Source organism: Rhinolophus ferrumequinum, chromosome X, assembly GCF_004115265.2.
Source record: "Rhinolophus ferrumequinum isolate MPI-CBG mRhiFer1 chromosome X, mRhiFer1_v1.p, whole genome shotgun sequence".
NCBI classification, from domain to species: domain Eukaryota; kingdom Metazoa; phylum Chordata; class Mammalia; order Chiroptera; family Rhinolophidae; genus Rhinolophus; species Rhinolophus ferrumequinum.
The window spans coordinates 112,411,686-112,431,442 of NC_046284.1; the positions used below are offsets into that span (position 1 = coordinate 112,411,686).

At 42.3% G+C, this 19,757-nt stretch overlaps 1 non-coding gene and 1 pseudogene across 1 annotated transcript; both read left to right on the forward strand.

Moving 5' to 3' along the window:
- The first annotated feature begins 9,101 nt into the window (after positions 1–9,101).
- LOC117020297 (60S ribosomal protein L15-like) lies at positions 9,102–9,714 on the forward strand (annotated as a pseudogene).
- Positions 9,715–17,450: 7,736 nt separating this feature from the next.
- TRNAV-UAC (transfer RNA valine (anticodon UAC)) lies at positions 17,451–17,523 on the forward strand. Its single transcript has one exon. It is a non-coding gene; the product is annotated as a tRNA-Val (tRNA).
- Positions 17,524–19,757: the final 2,234 nt, after the last annotated feature.

Sequence of the window (19,757 nt, forward strand, 5' to 3'; positions counted from 1 at the left end):
AATTAGTTGCTTGATGGAGAACCCATCTGTGAAAGGGAGACTCACTCACTTCCATCAGCAGGAAGGAAAAGGAAAGTTGACCTGCAATTTTGCTGAGTTTGAGAAGGAAGAAGAGGAAGACACTAGAAAAATCGAAGGGCCGATATCAGTACAGGATGCCACCAGCCACAGTTCTGCTGTCTTATGAGACAATCCAGGGGTGATCTTGTTCCCAGAGTCTCCCACTGACTGCAGCTGCACTGACAGCTATTTTCCACCCAAACTCTTCCTAGCTGTTTATACAACATACGGCCTTAGGCAACGAGAGCTAGAATTTCAAGGACTCCAGCCATAATCATTTCATAACCCCACCCAAACTGCTCTTTAGCCAATTCCTTTCTGCACTTGAGGGCCACAGGAGATCCAGTAAAGTGGTTACCTAGCTTGCTATTTAATCTAATGGAGCCACTTTAAAAATAACTGGAAAGGCAGCTCTGGGCTTCTCTACTCCCATTAGCATATTAAATATTATCAGAGGTCCTCTTTATGAGACAATGCAACCGTACAGGTTTCCATGGCAGGGAATCCAAGACTAGGACCTGACAAGGCTGCCACACACATTGTAAATGATAGCATAATTACCCAGGCTCCCGAAAAACAGTGGACAATGTCACAATATGGCTGCGTTTTCAGCCAAATGCCTATTCAATCTACAATGATTAGATGATGGCTATGTCTAGATACAGTTGTTCAAATGTCACCTCCTCTGTGTGACGCCTTTCCTGAATCACCAAAGGGGAGTTAGTCACTCTGTCTTCTGGCACTCACAACCATGTGTGTGTGTCCAATTACGGAACTTCCCAAAGTGCACTATCATTTGTCCTTTTACATGTGCAATCCTGAAGGGAAAGGCTCCGTTTCATTCTTCTCGGCATTCCTAGCACCAAATGCACAAGAGGTACTCACCAAATATTTGTTTAATCACAGAAAGAAAGAAGAGGAGAGAATGAACTCATGATTTAGGTAGTTATTTTAATGGCCAGATTCTGGATCATGAATTGGATTGCCTGTGCCCTTTATGTGATTTGTCTAAAATTTAGAATCTGCTTAAAATGAAGAACACCGTGTTTTTCCATTGTACAAACAATGTCAAAATGCTCCTTTGAGTACCACAGAGAGTCCTATAGCCAGCCTCCAATTGTTAAATGAATCAGCATTGATGTATGTGAATAAATCACAATAATGATAGTAACATTTACTGAGCACTTACTGTGTTCTAGGCAGTTGTTAATTTTACACGTGTTAATCTTATTTAGTCCACACACCATCCTAGGAGGTATGTACTATTATTATCCCCATTTAAGCATTAGGAACTATATAGCCCGAGGTCAAACAGTAAATGAGGGGCAGAGCTGGGATTTGAACCCAGGCACTTTGACTTTAGAACCCCTACTTACAACCATTACACAATACTGCCTCAGTCAGCAACTCATATGTTTGCAAAATGAAGGTTCCAGCCTCTACTCAGATGTTCTCTGGCTTTCTTCCAGCTGAGCAAGACTGTGTTCTCTTAGACTGAGAAAACGGAAAAAATAATGGGCAAAGTAATGTTAACAGTTCCAAATTCACTCATTAACAGAATTATACCCGTAGCAGTCAAGGGTGGTCAATTTCTCTCTCAATGGAGACATCATCATAGGAAAATAGCCAATATTAAAGATGAGAGCTCAATTTCCCCCATTCCCCAGAAAAAGCCATAGCAAACCAAATCATCCTTAACTAAGACACCCTGTGCTTTTCTATTCAATTCAACATATTTTTATTGAGCACCCCCTATGTGGTAGGCACTGTGCTATCAGAAATTATAATAAAAAGAAAAATTAAAATCTGTCCCCCCTATTGGAATATAAGCTCCAGGTACCTAAAACAGTGCCAGGCACATAATAGGTATTTATTACATGAATAAATGAAAGCATGAAAATCTCTAACAGGACAGAAAGGGGGCATGGAAGAAAAGCCCCATCCCAGAAAGGGGGATGAGGGAAGGCCTTCTAGAAGTGATGCCCAGGCTGAGACCTGATGATTGAGCAGCCAGAGTTAGGAGTTAGCCAGAAGAAAAGAGGTGAAGGAGAGAAGAGGGTGTTCTTGTAGACAGGCATATTTCCCAGTACTTAACAAGAACATGAAATGGGAGAAGTGAAGCAAAAATCAGAATGAATTGTGGTCTTAACTATAATGCTACAATTAGACTTTCGAGTGGGTAAAGTGCCCGCCTGCTCTGATTGAAAAAACAGTGGCTTCTTCACCTCTGCAGGCTAGACTTACTCTTTCTTAGCTGTCTTGGCTGTTTCTCCTTCCTTTCTCAGTTCCCCACTCTCCTACTGGGTTTGCCTTCACCTTCCAAATAAACTTCTTGCTCTCAAATGCTTGTCTAAGGGTCTGCTTCTGAGGGAACCCAAACCAGGACCTCGGTTAGTCTACCGTAGTAGCAAACAGTGGAAAGATAGAGGGGACAGAGAAAGCTGGTTACCTCACAAGGGAGAGATTGGCATTGCGGGCAAACCTGTCCTATATCACAAGCTTCCTGGAGCTGGCCACAGTTCCATTTTCTACCAAGGAAAAGTAATTCGAGTTGGCAGCTCCTATTATTGATCATGACACATGCTGGGAAATGTACTAGAATCTAGGCAAAGCAGTTGGGTTTGGCAGTAGACTGAGAAAATGACGATGTACGTAATCTGTTTGGTAGTGAGTACTTAAGGTGTCTGTCCACTCTTGGTCCCTGATACCTCAATGCCCAATAGCACCAGAGGGGGGTAGCTTGGACGGGGCTGGCCTCTCAGCTAGCCTTCTGGTGCTGGGGCCAGTGGTTAGCAAAACACAACACTAAGTAACACAAGGACTTTGAAAATTAAATAGCAGAAGGGGATTGAGAAAATCAGAGTTTAAAGTACCACCAAAACTGGTGGTGAGTTGACTGTTTTTTTCCCCTCCAGTTTCCCCAGACTGGATTTGAGGAAGCAGAAATTCAAATTAAAATCACAATGAGGTAACCTGCACATCTATTAGAATGGTTTAAAAAAATAAAAAAATAAAAATAAATAAAACAAACAAAAAACCCCCCACTAATAATACGCAGTGCTGGCTATGATGTAGAGCAACCAGAATGCTCATTCGTTGCTGGTGGGAACGCAAAATGATACCGCCATTCTGAAAAACAGTTTGGTAGTTTCTTATAAAGTTAATGATACACTTACCCTATGACACAGCGATCTTACTCCTGGGTATTTACTCTAAAAAAATGAAAACTTGTAGCCACACAAAAACCTATATATACAGGTTCATATGGTCAAATACTGAAAACAGCCACATGTCCTTCAATAAGTGAATGGATGCACAAACTGTGGGACATTCATGCGAATAGATACTACTTAGCAATAAAAAGGAACAAAGTATTGATACAGACAACTTGGATGAATCTCAAAAGCATTATGAGTGAAAGAAGGCTGGCATAAAAGGTTGCATACATTTATATGAGATTTTCAAAACGGCAAAACTGTAGGGGAGGAAAACTGATCAGTGGGTGCCAGGATTGAAGATAAAAGGTGGGGAAAGGCATTCCAGAGAACACTGGAGCACGTTATATTTGAGTAATGTTTCCTGAGACTGGGGGATAAAGGGCGTGTAGAGAGAAGGGTGGGGACAGGAACCTGGGGAGGTAGGTTGGTGCCAACTGTGATCTTTCTTGTAAATCATGTCAAAGAATTCAGACTTTAACCCGTCAGTAGGGGATTGCAATTTCAAATGCTTACACGGTTCAGGGCAAATGATAAAAATGAATAAATCCGCCTAGGTGGAAATGATGGGACATTTTAGAGAGTTTCTGTCTAAATGAAGCAGCTGCTACTTACCCTCTTAGGCTGCCATCCAGAAATCGTGGCCCAGTGTTGCCCAATGTAATTTTTCAAGAGAAGATGAACATATTTTTCTGTAAGATCTTCCTTTTTAAATGTAAGTATGAGTATATTTCTGCAAATTTAAGATGCTGTCAATCACACGTTACATTATTTTATGTACAAATAAGAAAAAAGCCACCCATCAAACTATGACACTCCATCAACTTTAAGACACATTCCAATTTCAGAGTTGCTAAAATGTGAAAAAATGTGCATCTTAGAATCAATGATATACAGTAATTCTCATTTTCTCAAAACACTGTATAGACTCCATGGATTCAGTATGAGGCTGTCAGATTGCAAACTCCGTTTGGGTGAAGGGGAGCCTGAGAGTAATCTGATTCGATTCAAGCTTTAGGAAGATCACGCTGAGGGTCAGATGGTGAACTGGGAAAAAGCCAGCCATAGGAAGACCAATGACAAAGTTCCTGCCACAATCCAGGAGATAGATATAAGGGCAGAATTAAAGACCTGGCAGTGGGGATGGAGAGGAGGGGATGAATGTGAAAACCTTTTAGGTAATAAACCCCACAGGTCCCAGTTGGATATGGGGAGCAAGAGAGATGGTGGCATCAAGAATGATTCCAAGGTTTCTAGTTTGGAATAATAGACGGATTCATCACTTATTTAACACTTACTGGGTGTCTACCACCCCTTGCTGGGCTCTAGGGGTATAATAGTGGACATGGTCCCTGCCCTCTTGTAATTTACATTCTGATAGGTGATGCCATTAATTGCAAAAGAGTATTAATTAGGTACAGGGGTAGGACACCAAGGGGGGAAAAGTGTATTTATGGTGCAGAAAAATAACAAGCTGAAACGTCGCATAGGCTATAGAAGCCTGCGCTTAAAGCCCAGGAAATAAATCAAGTCTGCAGATTCTGATTAAAGAGGTCATAGTGTACTGATAACAGCTGAAGTGATTAGAGAAGATAAAACAAACAGGGAGAGCTTGTAGAGTAAGGAGGTAACAGGGGCAAAAGCAGAGCCCTGGGGAATAGAGACATTTAAAGGGAATGAGGAGGAGGAAGGCACGAACAAAGAGACTAAAAAGGAAAAATCTGGAAAGGAAGAGGCCCAGGACAGAGGGGTGTCTGTAAACCAAGAGAGATAGGTATTATCACGTAATCTAATATACCTTCTCCATCTATAATTACTGCACAGAAGTAATTTACCTTGGCAATATACAATTTAGATTTTCAGAGTTATGGGCATTTTACATGAATTCCAAATCCACTTATCAGAACTGCTCCTTAATTAGAGAGTTATGATATTTTTAAATATTGTTACAATCTGTTCCTTAAGCTTGTATGTGCTTACGTTTTGCGTGTATCTCAGTTTGACATCCAGCGTGAGTCAATGGTAGAACAATGGTAATTCCTTCTGCGGGAGCTGTAATACGCTATTCCAAGACAAAAGTAAAACAAGATTGTACATTTATGCAACTCCCTCTCATATCAAAACACTGGGAATTGGGCAAAACTGATCTAGGCAAGACCACCATGAGGTTCTTGGCCCAGACCTCAGAAACAGGTTAGCCTATTATGTGGCAAGATACTCTGGTCCTTTGGACTTGTTCAGAAAGACCCTTCATTTTATAGGAGAGGTAACTAGGCCCAGAGAGTTAAGTGACTCCCCCACATCACAGCCTTATGATTTGGGGGCCAGTACTCTTTCCATTACATCAAGGTGACCCGATTCTATCCTATAAAGATAGCTCCAGCATAATATATATTACAGTATGATTAACTTCATACACAAAATATAAAGTCCACAAGAGTTGGCCAAACAACTAAACAGAGGAAGAAGGTTAACTTTCACACCTACAGTTCCATGCCTACCCAGATTTCATTCAATTTGCCTTCTTTTAAGAGTGCTTACCCTGCCAAGTTTTGCCAGATCTGCAAAGGCTCAAGGAAAACAAACTCCTGGATCTTCACTTTGCTGGTTTCTGAATCTTTCTGTCAAACCTCAGGCTCAGGACACAATTCATCTTCCTGCTGACAGGTTTTACTTGAACAGGACTCCTCAGCCTCTGCTTGAATTTTCCAGAGGTAGTCTACAATGATTGTTTAATAATAGGTTGCCCTGGCAACCCCACGATGTCATATGCAGCTATGACAGCACCTGCCAACTGAATGTGAGCAACAGAAACTGCATGTGAGAACCACTTCCTGCTTATTGGAAAGGCAGGGTCCAGGTTCTTCAAGCTATCTTTTTCTCCCCACTGCCTCCATGCCAACAAGTTTTGTATCCATTAACGTAGAAAACAAAGAACAGTTGGTTTCTTGGAGGGATGTTAAAATTATTAGCTAAAATAAGGTCTGGGAAAGATCCATGGCTTTCTTTTTAAAACCCTTGCTACTACTGCCTCAGATGACTAAAGCAAGGCCTTTGGAAGAGTTTTTAGAGAATTTTCTTTAAAAGCACTTATTCTTGTCTTGGTTTCATTCATATATTCATTCAACAAGTATTTGTTGAGCATCTATTGTGTGCCAGGCTTTGTTCTAGACCCTGATACACCAGTTAACAAAACTGACAAGGTCCCTTCCCTCATGAAGTTTATAGCCTAGTGGGGAAAGTAAGCAATAATCAAATCATCATAAAAATAAATGTAAAATTGCAAAGTACATGTATCACGAGAGTGAGTCAGGACGTCAAGCAAAAAGGCTTCTCTGAGGAAGTAACCTTTGAACTGACATCTGAAAGAACACATCAGGTGAAGGTGTTGACAGAGGGATGGGGTCAAGCATAAATTTCCATTGAGGCTAAGTGACCTGGAGTAGATAAGTGGAGTCCATGATCTGAGGACTTTCAAAGGAGAATCTAGGGCTTAATACATACAAAGTGTGATCAAAAAATACAGTGAATGTTTAAATTTTAAACATTTATTACAGTAAAAAACACATTGTCATTAATCTCCCTCAAAATATTCCCCGTCGCTTCGAACATCCTTCTCTCATCATTCTTGCCACTTTCTGAAGCAGTTCTGGAAGTCCTCTTCCATATCTTTAGTTGCACTGTCATGGCTGCCTCAATGTCCTGAATCGACTCAAAACGTTCAGCCTTCATGGTCATTTTGATTTTGGGGAAGAGCCAGAAGTCGCAGCGTGCCAGATCCGGTGAATAAGGTGGATGAGGACACACCGTAATGTTTTTATTTGAGAGAAATTGCTGTACCAGAAGTGATGTGTGACACGGAGCCTTTCTGTTGTGATCACAAAATACGGTGAATGCTGCTGCCAAGTGCCATCCAACGGGAAGGCAGGGATCTTCAATACAGGAAGCGGCACATCGAACCTTAGTAACAGTGTGTGACAAGTTTCAACTTGTTCGGTGCAGTCAGTCGGGTGTGAGCTACGGTTGAGAGAAGGTGTGTTTTAAAGTGTGCCGTCAATCATCCTCCATCATGACAACGCTCTGTGTCACACATCACTTCTGGTATAAGGCAATTTCTGTCAAATCAGTACGGTGTGTCCTCATCCACCTTATTCACCAGATCTGGCACCGTGTGACTTCTGGCTCTTCCCCAAAGTCAAAATGATTCAGGACATCGAGGCAGCCACAACACCACTAAAGACACTCACGAAGAGGACTTCCAGAACTGCTTCACAAAGTGGCAAGAACCATGGGATAAGTGTGTTTGAAGTAAGGGGGAGTATTTTGAGGGAGATTAATGACAATGTGTCTTTTACTGTAATACATTTCTTTTTATTTAAACATTCACCATATTGTTTGATCACACTTCGTACATCTTAGTTTACTAAAGTTGAAGTATTTTCACCAATATTCCAAAAAGTGCACAATCTGTGAGTCTCATTTATATAAAACTCTAAATCAGTCCTTCTCAAACTTTAATGTGTTTATAAATCACATGGGGGTCTTGTAAAAAGGCAGATTCTTGGGTCCAGTCCCTAGAAGTTCTGACTCAGTAGGTCTGGCGTGACACTCATGAATAGATAGATAGATAGATAGATAGATAGATAGATAGATAGATAGATAGACAGATAGACATAGATATTATATATATATATATATATATATTTTTTTTTTATTATTATTTATTTATTTTTTTTTTTTAAGGAGGGCACAGCTCACAGTGGCCCATGCAGGAATTGAACCAGCAACCTTGGTGTTATTAGCACCATGCTCTAACCAACAGAGCTAACCGGCCACCCTTCTTTCATGACTTTTAAAGTCAAAAAATATTCTATATTTTCTTGTGATGTTTTTGGTTAATTTAGTAGTATCACCAGAACGAAAGGATGCTGTGATATACTAATAGAACAATGCCATAAGCTAAAGATTTCAAATATTTGGAAAGAATGAGAGAAATAACAATTATGAGCAAACTGAGGTATCAGTAATAGAGTGAAACTTCACTAATGTACCCCAGTGAGGTGGACTGTCATTCTTACTTGCTGAAAAATCCTATTTACAAAGCATTTTCAAGGAAACGTAATATAAATTAACCTGATGTAACTAAGGCCAAGAAATCTCTATCTGTTTAATGACTCTTTTACTTAAACAGATAGATGAGAGCTATGTGTAATGAACACTTTCATATTATGAATGAAGCTCTGGATTTGATAGTATGTGAGATAAAAATAACCTCCCTTTTTAGGTCTCTGTTTCTTATTACGGAACACAATTCCTGCTGATCTGCCATGTTCCTGCTGATGTGGCTATGTGAAAAAGATACTATGAAAACAAGTTGGTGAGAAATCCAAGATTTCTCTGGATTGTTTTTCCTGAGAAGATCGTGAAGCTAATATAGGGCCTAGAACACAGTATTGTCATTAAAAAAAAAATTAAAAATGAAGTCTTCTGTGCACAGAAGAGTAGGATTAGGAAAGGGGACCAAGAGTAAGTTCTTGAAATTTCAAGGAAATATCAGCTGTGCCATTTACAACCTAGGGACCTTGGGTAACTCACATACCTTCTCTGAGCCACAGTTTTTTCATTTAAGAAATGGGGTAATAATATATAAATAGAATAATCTAAGTGGAAAATTCTTCATAAACTATAAAGCGCTAAACAAATACTAACTACTATTTCAAGGAGAGGCCTACATTTTCCAGATGGATACACATTCTAGAGAAGAAATGTGGTCTCGAGGAAAAGGCTCTTTCCTTTCTGTCTGGCCGCAGCCATCGGTAAACCAAGATGGGCGCTAACAAGTACATCCAGGAGCTATGGAGGAAGAAGCAGTCCGATGTAATGCGGTTTCTTCTTAGGGTGTGCTGCTGGCAGTACCGCCAGCTCTCTGCGCTCCACAGCACACACACCCCACCTGGCCCCATAGAGTGCACAGGCTAGGATACAAGACCAAGCAAGGTTATGTCTTATATCGGATTCGTGTGTGCCATGGTGGCTGCAAACGCCCAGTTCCTAAGGGCGCGACCTATGGCAAGCCTGTCCATCACGGCGTTAACCAGCTAAAGTTTGCTTGAAGCCTTCAGTCTGCTGCCAAGGAGCAAGCTGGACGCCACTGTGGGGCTCTGAGAGTCCTGACTCCTTACTGGGTTGGTGAAGATGCCACATACAAATTCTTTGAGGTTATCCTTACTGATCCATTCCACAAAACTATCAGACAGAATCCTGACACCCAGTGGATCACCAAACCAGTCCACAAGCACAGGGATATGCGAGGGTGAACATCTGCAGGGCGCAAGCGCCATGGCCTTGAAAAGGGCCACAAGTACCACCACACTATTGGTGATTCTCACCGGCGGCTTGGAGAAGCTGCAATATTCTCCAACTCCACTGTTACCTCTAATATGAGTAATGTTTGTAAAATTCTTACCTAATAAACAACTTAGGGCAGTCATGTTTGCTTAAAAGCGTTCTTTAATTTGTCTGTTAAAGCTAGTTGTCTGCAGACTGTTTCATGAATGCAATGTCAAATTATGGAAGTTAAAGTGCATAACGTTTAAAGACTAAATGATGGTGTATCTTGTTTCTCACAAGATACTTTTGTCTTTGCTTTATCTTATTAGGGAGTTGATATGTCAGTGTTTAAAATGTTGTGTGGTGTAACAGGTGTACAATAAATGCTGTGAAAGGAGTGCAGAACTAGTCATGCAGATTTGTTGGTGCATGTGATGAAACCTACAGCTTTGCTGGGGTAATGCAGTGCTCTGTTGGTTTATTCTCGAGGGACTGTTTTTTTTTTTTGGAGTTTGGCAAGGACAAACATTGTAAACTGAATTTTGCTTGGAAATTGTGAAGGATATCCTAATCCATTCTCAGGATCATGCAGAAAAATGAAAGTTGACTATGGGGCTCACATTTTTAGATTTAACCCAACGTTCTGTTTATATAACTGCTGGTTCTGGAAGAAAAGTTTAAAAGAATGCCACCATTATTAGAAAAATTGAACAATCGTGTTGCAAGGGGGTTCTCTTACGAGTAAAACAAATCATGGTTAACCTCAATAAAGTTGGCTTGGTCTCTTCCATACTAGTGAACTTCACAAGAGGTGGAGGCTCCTGATTCAATCCCATGTCTCCATGGGCTCTGTAGAATACTGAACTTCGTGCAAAGTAGTAACGGTAATTACATGGGTCTATATTGAAACTGAAGAAAACTGAACATAAAGTAAATGAGACTTACTAGTCTTAAGGTCGTAATGTTCATTGTGACTATTATGAACACTCTAACCACCTTAGGGGAAAAACTGGTTGTGAGTATTCCCCTCACTTCCTTGCAACAGTACTCCAATTTTCCTTTTTGAAATCGACCCTCTCCCTATTCTCAGCCCTATGGTTCGCACAGGATTCACACCCCCTCCCCAACGTGAGCCCTGACTGGCTTAAGCCAATGAGCATGAGCCCACTTCCCAAGCAACAGAGATTGTTCAGGAATGGGCACCTAACTCAGGCCTAAAGCAGTTAGCACATCCTCTTCTCCTGGCAAAAGGAGGTGTTCAAGTGGGCACATAGCTAAAGACAGGCAATTTGTGTGAATCTCAGGGCTCCTGGAGAGAGCGCTGGGACACAGACTCGCTCTTCTCCCCAAGGGGGATGCTCTGAGCAAGCCTGGCACCATGAGGAGAACCAGTCTGGGAGTACAACTGGAATCTAAAGAACATGGAGAAGGGCAGAACAAGAGAAAGGCAGGGAAACAGCTGGAGCCCTCATGCGTAAATCTCTGGATGAAATTTTACCTTTGGAATTTTCAAGTCAGATTCATTTCAGACTGGTTTTGCTAACTCAGTTTGGGCTGAATCCTCTGTTACTTGCAACCACAAGATTCCTTCTGATACTGTTAGATGAAAAAAAGGACAATGTAATGTAAGGCTTACACACCTAAAGGGGAATTTTCCAAATTCTGGTCTAGTGTGTCAATTTAAACAAATCTATAGTTAAGTATAATATAAATGTATACCCAAATCATCTTTCCAAAGAAAATAACAGCAACAAAATCTATAATTTGCAGTTGTGTAAAGTCATTCAAATGTCTCTTCAAAAGAGAAAAAAACAGCCAGTTGAAAGTGTTTTTTGTTTTTTATAAACAGGTTCAGGAAACCTCCTTTAAGAATAGACGTGCATCTGGGTTTTAGAATAAACGTCGGACCTAGAGGCAGACAATGAAAACCTATGACGAATACTGAAATAATATTCACAGACAGTTGTCATGGCAGCCTGCTCATTCTGCACAAAATAGAACCCAGTGCATTTTAACAGGATTTAGCAGAGGAAAGCTGCTAGCCTGCAGACAGCCTCTGAGTTAAACAACCTACTAATTAGTTTTGGTTTTATTATGATATATAGCCTTCAGACTATACACTAATTGTATCCCCCAAATCACAAATACTTAAAATCACTAATAAAAGTATATAATATGATTTTTGTTTACTACCTGCACCACTCTTGAAATCTTCTCATCAGACTATGGGGAACAGTTGAATCCACTTGTAAATCTAAAGAAGACATTAAGTGTTGGGGAAATGGGGGGAGTAGCCAATTTCATTTCTGTTACCAATAAGCACTGGCTAGATCGATACTGCTATTAGACATTTCCTTTAAAGTGGGGTTCTACAGGAGTGGGGAGTAGCCAAATTATTGTGTTCAGTTACATAGTCCCAGAGGAGTGACTTTTAAAAACTAGAAGCTTCTGAGCTATTATAAATAATGCTGCAATGAACAAAGGGATGGATGTATCTTTTCAAAATTAGTGTTTTGGATTTCTTCGGATAAATACCCAGAAGTGGAATTGCTGGGTTAATAAGGTAGTTCTACTTTTAATTTTTTTGAGGAACCTCCATACAGTTTTCCATAGTGGCTGCACCAATTTGCAATCCCACCAACGGTGCACAAGGGTTCCCTTTTCTTACTTACAATAGCCACGGAAGCAACCTAAGTGTCCATCAATAAACAATTGGATAAAGAAGATGTGGTACATATATACGATGCAATATTACTCAACCATTAAAAAAAAGAATGAAATCTTACCATTTGCGACATGGATGGACCTAGAGGGTATTATGCTAAGTAAAATAAGACAGAGAAAGACAAATACCATATGATTTCATTTATATGTGGAATCTAAAGAACAAAATGAACAAACAAAAGAGAAACAGACTCATAGATACAGAGAACAAACTGATGGCTGCCAGATGGGAGAGAGGTTGGCGGGGGTTGGGTGAAAAAGGTGAAAGGGATTAAGAAATACAAATTGGTAGTTACAAAATAGTCATGGGGAGGTAAAGTACAGGATAGGAATATAGTCACTAATATGGTAACAGCTATGTACGGTGTCGGGTGGGCACTAGACTTATCAGGGCGATCACTGCATAAATTATATAAATGTCTAACCATTACGCCATACACCTGAAACTAATATAATATTGAATGTCAACTGTAATTGAAAAAGAAAAACTAGAGGCATGTAAAGACATATAAGTAAGGGCGGGGGTGACAAAGTGTTCTGAGCTGACCTGTTTCTCGCGAGTGGCTGTATCAAATCTAAGCTCACTAAATGCGTGTGCGTGATTTGGGAGACTGTAGGTAGCTGGTGTGGAGAGGAGAGCCACACAAGGACACCTTCCCAGTAGGTTTCTGCATTACCACCCTGTCTCCCCTTTCTGCCTTCTCTTTTGTTTCTTCTTTGAGAGGAGAAAAGGTGTAATTAAAATTCAATAACATCCTAAACTAGGAAAACCACTTCAAGCCATTACCAGCCATTAATATCCTGGAACAAATCAATCCTTTGGATTAATTAATGTTCTTCAAACTCCTTGAGATGGGGTCATATTACATACTTCTTTTTAAAACTCCCACGCTACCCAATACTGTGTTTCTAGACATTTTGAAGGCATGTAGGTGCTGTCCTGTGCATTGCAGGATGTCTCACCACACCCCTGGTCTCTACCCACTACATGCCGGTAGCAACCAACCCCTCCCCCAGCCATGGCAACCAAGTGTCTGTAGACATTGCCGAATAGCCCTCAAGATTTTGTCTTCCCAGGGATATTTTGGGTTGTTACAACTGCGGGAGAGGTGCTATGGGCATCTAGTGAGCAGAGGCCAGGGATGCTGTGAAAATTTCCGTAATATACAGGACAGCGCCCCACAACAAAGGGATACCCAGTCCCAAGTGTCAACAGGGCTGTGGTCAAGAAGCTCTGACCTAGAGGAAGAGCCCAGGTCTAGACCTATGAGGGCACAGATGTAGGTAGGTGAGCAGATGTCGGGGGTACTTGCAGAAGTTCTCTTCTGATTGCTTCCATTTTTTCACTGAAACAAGGAAGCAAGTTCATCAGCTGTAAGTGAGGTTAGGGAAGGAGACATAGGAAGTTTAGGGAGAGAAATTATGAAACAGTCCTATAAGGGAGGTGGACAATGAATGGACAGGGAAAGCGGACACGATTCTGGGATGCATTAAGGGCTCGTTGGAGGTAAGTAGTCAAGAATGTAATGTGAAACCAGTAGGTCAGAATGTGTGTTCTTCCTGGGGCCATATTCAGGGTGGGGAAAGGAAGAGAGTTGGATTTAACAGACTGTGGTTTTGCCAACAAGTGCAAGCAACAGAAGAGCAAACGAGTGATAAAAATGGCAGAACTTCAGCTGACTAAGACAGAGGGATGTATACAACTATGAAAAGGTAGGTGGGCAAAAAAGCAACAAATATCCATTCCAAATGTTTTGAACATGATTGAGACTCAAAAGGGGAAAAATAAGGTGAACTCTGTCATACTAAGATAATGGCTCACTTTTCTTCTTAAATACTTGAATACTCAATAAAAGCACAATTGTTTCTAAATGAAATCAAGTCAACTGAGCTTTCTAAATCAGCTCAGTGTTTGGGGCTACAGTCTCTTTGGTTGACTTACCCTCCATCAGTGAAGCCAAACATTGAGGAAGCCACACTGAGGAAGTGATTTGTCTTTATTTACTAGTTTGTTTGTATATTTGTCTTATAGTTGTTGAGATGCTTAAGGACATACCTGGCCTCACAAATCTGACTGAACAGACTGAAGTGCTGGGCAAAACTGTGGTCATCTGAAGCATTATCCATGACTCTGGTGGTTTCAAGTTGAAAATCATCAATAGTTGTTTCTGCAAGCTCTTGGTTCCTGCTTTTGAGGAGTTCATTTAAAAATTACAAAAGTTGAAAAAGTATCCATTTCCTCACTGGCATGCATACAAAATACTACAAGAGAACAACGGCACTCAGGGTAAAACATGTAGCCTTTGAAGACACGGGCCTCCTGAAATCACGACGGTATCAGAAGACTGAGTATAAACCCCGCCCTGCCACTCACCAGCAGAATTGTCTCAGGCAAGGCATTCAATATCTTCGGCTTCAACTTCTTCAGCTGAAAGATGGAGATAGTAGTATTTACTATAGCTACCTCATAGGAATGTAAGTGTTTTGTAAACCACATTGCACTTTACTAATTATAGAGATTGTGACTACACCTTGACAGCAGTGGGGAGTGGAACAAAAGTCTCCCTCCTTGTCTGAATGGAGAAAAGGAGCAAGTTTTTCACAAAAGGCAGAAACCTGTGTTGCTCGCACCAGAGGGGCACTAGCTTCTTTTCTACATGGAGTGTATGTGTGTGAACTTGGCCAAAGCTTGCACTTGGTGAACCCACCTGTATAGCAAGGGCAGACAGAAAGCTGGAGGGAAAGCAAAGCATTCCCTAGAGACACAAACCAAAACACAACTGGTGAGTGTAATTTTAGGCTCAATTCTTGGCAGCCTTGTTATGAACTGATAGGGCTTTGAAAACAAGTGGGATATCCTTATTTCTGAGCATCCTGGGAGTCATTATAGAACCACAGACTAGCAGGAAGCATGGAGCTTTCATGAAGTCATCCTCTGCTGATGGCTGTCCACTCGTGGTCATCTCATGGGTCACAATCTAAGCACCAAGTGCACAAGAGGCTTCTCAAAATGTATCAACAAAAAGGCAGTTTGGGGCCAGCCTGGTGGCTCAGGCCGTTGGAGCGCTGTGCTCCTAACGCCGAAGGCTTCCAGTTCGATTCCCACATGGGCCAGTGGGCTCTCAACCACAAGGTTGCCTGTTCGATTCCTCGACTCCTGCAAGGGATGGTGGGCTCCTCCCCTTGCAACTAAGATTGAACTCGGCACTTTGAGCTGAGCTGCCGCTGAGCTCCCGGATGGCTCAGTTGGTTGGAGGGCGTCCTCTCAACCACAACGTTGCAGGTTCGACTCCTCGACTCCCTCCACTCCCTCCAAGGGATGGTGGGCTGCGCCCCCTGCAACTAACAAGAGCGACTGGACCTGGAGCTGACCTGTGCCCTCCACAACTACGATTGAAAGGACAACAACTTGGAAAAAGATCCTGGAAGTACACACTGTTCCCTAATAAAGTGTGTTCCCCTTCCCCAATAATAATAATTTTAAAAAAAATCTTAAAAAAAAAAAAAAAGGCATTCTGGAAGAGGGCCCATAACAAATACTACAGGAAGCTAACTAAGACCTAGGAAACCTGGTCCTAGGAGACCTGGTACTGGAGAACTCAAGCAGGAGCCAGCCCCTATTTCTGCGCAAAAACTTACATGGCAGATAACTGCCTCCATTTTCCCACGTGTAAAATTGGGATAACATTTAGACCAAGGGGAAAAATGGGGTGTCTAATCCACCCATGCATTTCACAGAGCAGGACACTGAGGCTTGGGAGGAGGACTAGTTCAAGAATTATACTAGTGAGTAGCCAAGAGAGGACTAGAATCCAAATCAGACCCCCCAGATTAGTGCACCTCCCACACACCTGTTTCTTCTAGGGGCCTTCTAGGAAGACAGGAGTTGGGTAAAGGGGTTGCTTTCATACAATCAGTATTATTTCTCCATTATTCTGTTAACTTCAGAGGAAGATGCTAGGGAAAAGGATAGCCACAGCCTTCAGCCATGTCCAACATAGCACTTTAAGATGCCCCCAAATGATTTTCAGTGGGTTTTCAAGCTTGAGGATGCTGAGCAATCTTAGGATGTTGACGAGGATCCATCCAGAGGCACTGCGGCGGGGCGGGGGGTGGAATGGTACTGACAATGAAAACTGAGACCTTCCAGGCGCCCTTTGTAATGGAAGGTCCCAGCACCTTATCGGGACCACAGTCTTGGAAGCGCAGTCTCAAGGGTCCACACTGGGTTTAATGCCCTGGGTTTACCGTTTTGGAATTCTTAATAACTTACAAACAAAGGGCCTGGCATTTTCGTTTTACACTGGGTCCCTCAAATCCTGCTTCACGCCCCACCCCACCCCCACCCCAGCCGTAAAGGGACGTCTTGCTTACACGTCGCCCCGCCCCCAGCCCCACCCCAGCCAAGTAAGAGCAAAGAAAGGTCCTGCAATGTTTAGCCCATTTCGGGCTTTGGGAGGGGGAGAAGGCTGTGGAAAAGGTCAGGGGAGCAGTAAGAGCCAATTCTTGGGCAAGAGGCCGACTGACCAGCAGCCTCTTCCAACCCTGGCAAAAATAAATGCCAACATAAAAATGACACACCACCCACCCACCCAAACCACCCCAGACCCCGCTTTGCCTAAATCTTTGGCTCCAAATGGTGCTCCAGTCCGCCCTGCTCTGGACTCAATGCCTCCAAAGCCGCCGGAAGCGGCTCAGTGTGCCCGTGGGGAAAACGGGGAAAGTGCGCGACCCTCACCAACTGAGGGAAACTGCCAGAAGGAGCCGTGCCTGCCGGCCCGTCCTCACTAACGCCCTGAGGGAAAATGAGGGAAAGTTTGCGGACCGGTGATTAGCGGGGCGGCGCTTTCGGCCAGGGGACAGCCCGAGTTCCGGCTTCGTTCTGGTCCCAGGCGGGACGAATCTGGCGCGCGACGACGGCGAGCGGCGCAAACGCCGGAGCCGGAGTCCAGCCCCAGCTGCGAACACCGATCTCACGAGCCAGACCGGGCTCCGGCGGGGTGGAGCTACGACAGGAAGGCGGGGTGTCGGTGGGGGCGCTAGGAAGGCGGGGTGTCAGTGGGGGCGCTGTTTCTGCCATGAGACTATGATTAAATGAACGATGCCGAGGCTTCGTGTGGAGGTTCCATAGTGTAGTGGTTATCACGTCTGCTTTACACGCAGAAGGTCCTGGGTTCGAGCCCCAGTGGAACCAAGGCTGAATAGCTGTTTTTTTCACTTTTAATAGCCGATGAGTTGTCCGGTTAAAAGGATGGAAAGCGAAGACAAAGAGCTTCTCTTTCTCCCATTTTTAAAGATTTTATTGTATTTCTTTATTTTTTGGAATGCTTTTGTCGCACAAGCGTAATGACTGATACCCTCTCCTCCCATCCCGGCCGCCATTGCCCCAACTGAAAAACCACAGAGGTGGGGGGGGGGGCCTAGCGGGTCCTAGTCTGAAGGCATCCCTGACCCACCCGGGCCCGACCCCCAGCTCTCCCCCGCTACTCCGGGGCGGCCTCGGAAAATCAGGCGCTGGGGGGGAAGCAAGACCACCCGGCGCGGCCCGTTTCCTGCAAGCCGGGACAGGCCGGCCCCTAAAGCCTCCAACTAAAATATGGCAATACTGCAGTTCTTTGACTGCAGTTCAGTTATTAAAGATATCATCATCATCATCATTAAAGGTTTAATTTTTCATTAAACTGTAAAATACAGTACAGAGCAAGGAAACAAAATAGCCCTTTTCTTTTAATACAGCAGTAGAGTTCGTTGAATACACCACCGTCTGTTTAATGAAAGAACAATATAAAGAACAAAGAAACAGAAACAGACTCCTAGAGAACAGATCGATGGTTGCCAGGTGGGAGGGGGGTTTGGAGGGCTGGGTGAAAAAGGTGAAGGGAGGAAGAAGTACAATTGGTAGCTACAAAACAGTCACGGGGATGTAAAGTACAACATAGTATAGTCAATAATATTGTAATAACTATGTACGGTACCAGGTGGGGTACTAGACGTATCAGGGGATCACTTCATAAGTTATATAAATATCTAATCACTATGCTGCTGTACACCTGAAACTAATGTAAAATAATATTGAATGTCAACTGTAATTGAAAAATTAATTAATTAATTAGTTAAAAAATAAATTAAATTGGACAACTGGGAAAAAAAGATTCCATACACAGTACAGAATAAATGTCAGGCTTGTAGACACCCAATAAATGCTGATTGAATAACATTTCTCTAGTTCCTGTCTGGTCTTCTTTACCAGTTCATTACACTTTCGTTTTGGAGGTGTATTATTATTTTTTTCATATTGGGCCTTTTTCATCTTTGACAAGGAATGAAGGAAAGGTGCGTGGGACCCTGGTGGCTAAGGTGGGATAGTGGTGGCCAAGAACTAAAACGGGAAGGGGAAACTCAGTCTTTTTGTCTGCATTTTTCCACATAGTTTTGCTCATACAGTGTGTAAATTTTCACCCTTTTCTAACTCAAGAGTATGACACGTGATTGTTCCTGTTATTACAATGACTTCATTAACTTTCTTTTTTACCATCTTAACCATTTTTAAGTGTATAGTTCAGTAATGTGAAGTATATTCACAATGTCGTGAAAGAGCTCTCCAGACCTTTACATATATATATATATAAAACTTATATAAAATATACAATTTTTAAAATATATGTATAATTTATACATAATAGAAAATTATATGTACATATAATCCCATTTAAGTCTCAAACAAACTCTATGAAATAGGCATTATTATCACCATTTTACAGATCAGAAAGTTGAAACACAGAGACTTTAAGTAACTTGCTCAGGGTCACATAACAAGTGGTTGAACTAGGATTTGCACCCGTCTGGCTTGGGAATCTGCTCTTAACCCTACCTGCTGCACTGAATCCCCTAACCTTGGCCATGTAGATCATTTCCATTTTTTTGTTTAAAATGCCACAGCAATCTTCATCTTTGTGCGTAACTGTTCCTCCCTCCAAAATTTAGTATTTTCCTGAGTGAATAGGCATGAACAGAGTGCCAAGTTGCTTTATAAAAAGGGAATCCATGTCATTTTCATAGAACTCAAGAATGTTAGTGCTTATTTGGCAGGAAACGGCTCAAGGTCACCCACTAGAAGATGATGGCAGAGACAGGATTAAGACCTGGGTCTTCCGATTCTAGTGTCTATTTCCCTCCACTGCTTCCCTTACATTTAAAGATAGAATACAACCAATATCTTCCTTTGCTAAACCGACTTCAGTTCACATTAGATTCTTCTCTGAGACTTCCTTGTTGAGGCAAGTAACTGTGTGGGTTAACTTGGTGGGGCTAAGCCAAAGCCCTAAGAAGTAAACGGAATAAGGTGCTTAATGAGGCGAGTGCTCAAGTTAAGCGCCTGCTCTTGGGGAAGCTCTCCACTTAGATAAGGTAGAGCTGCAGCCAAGGACA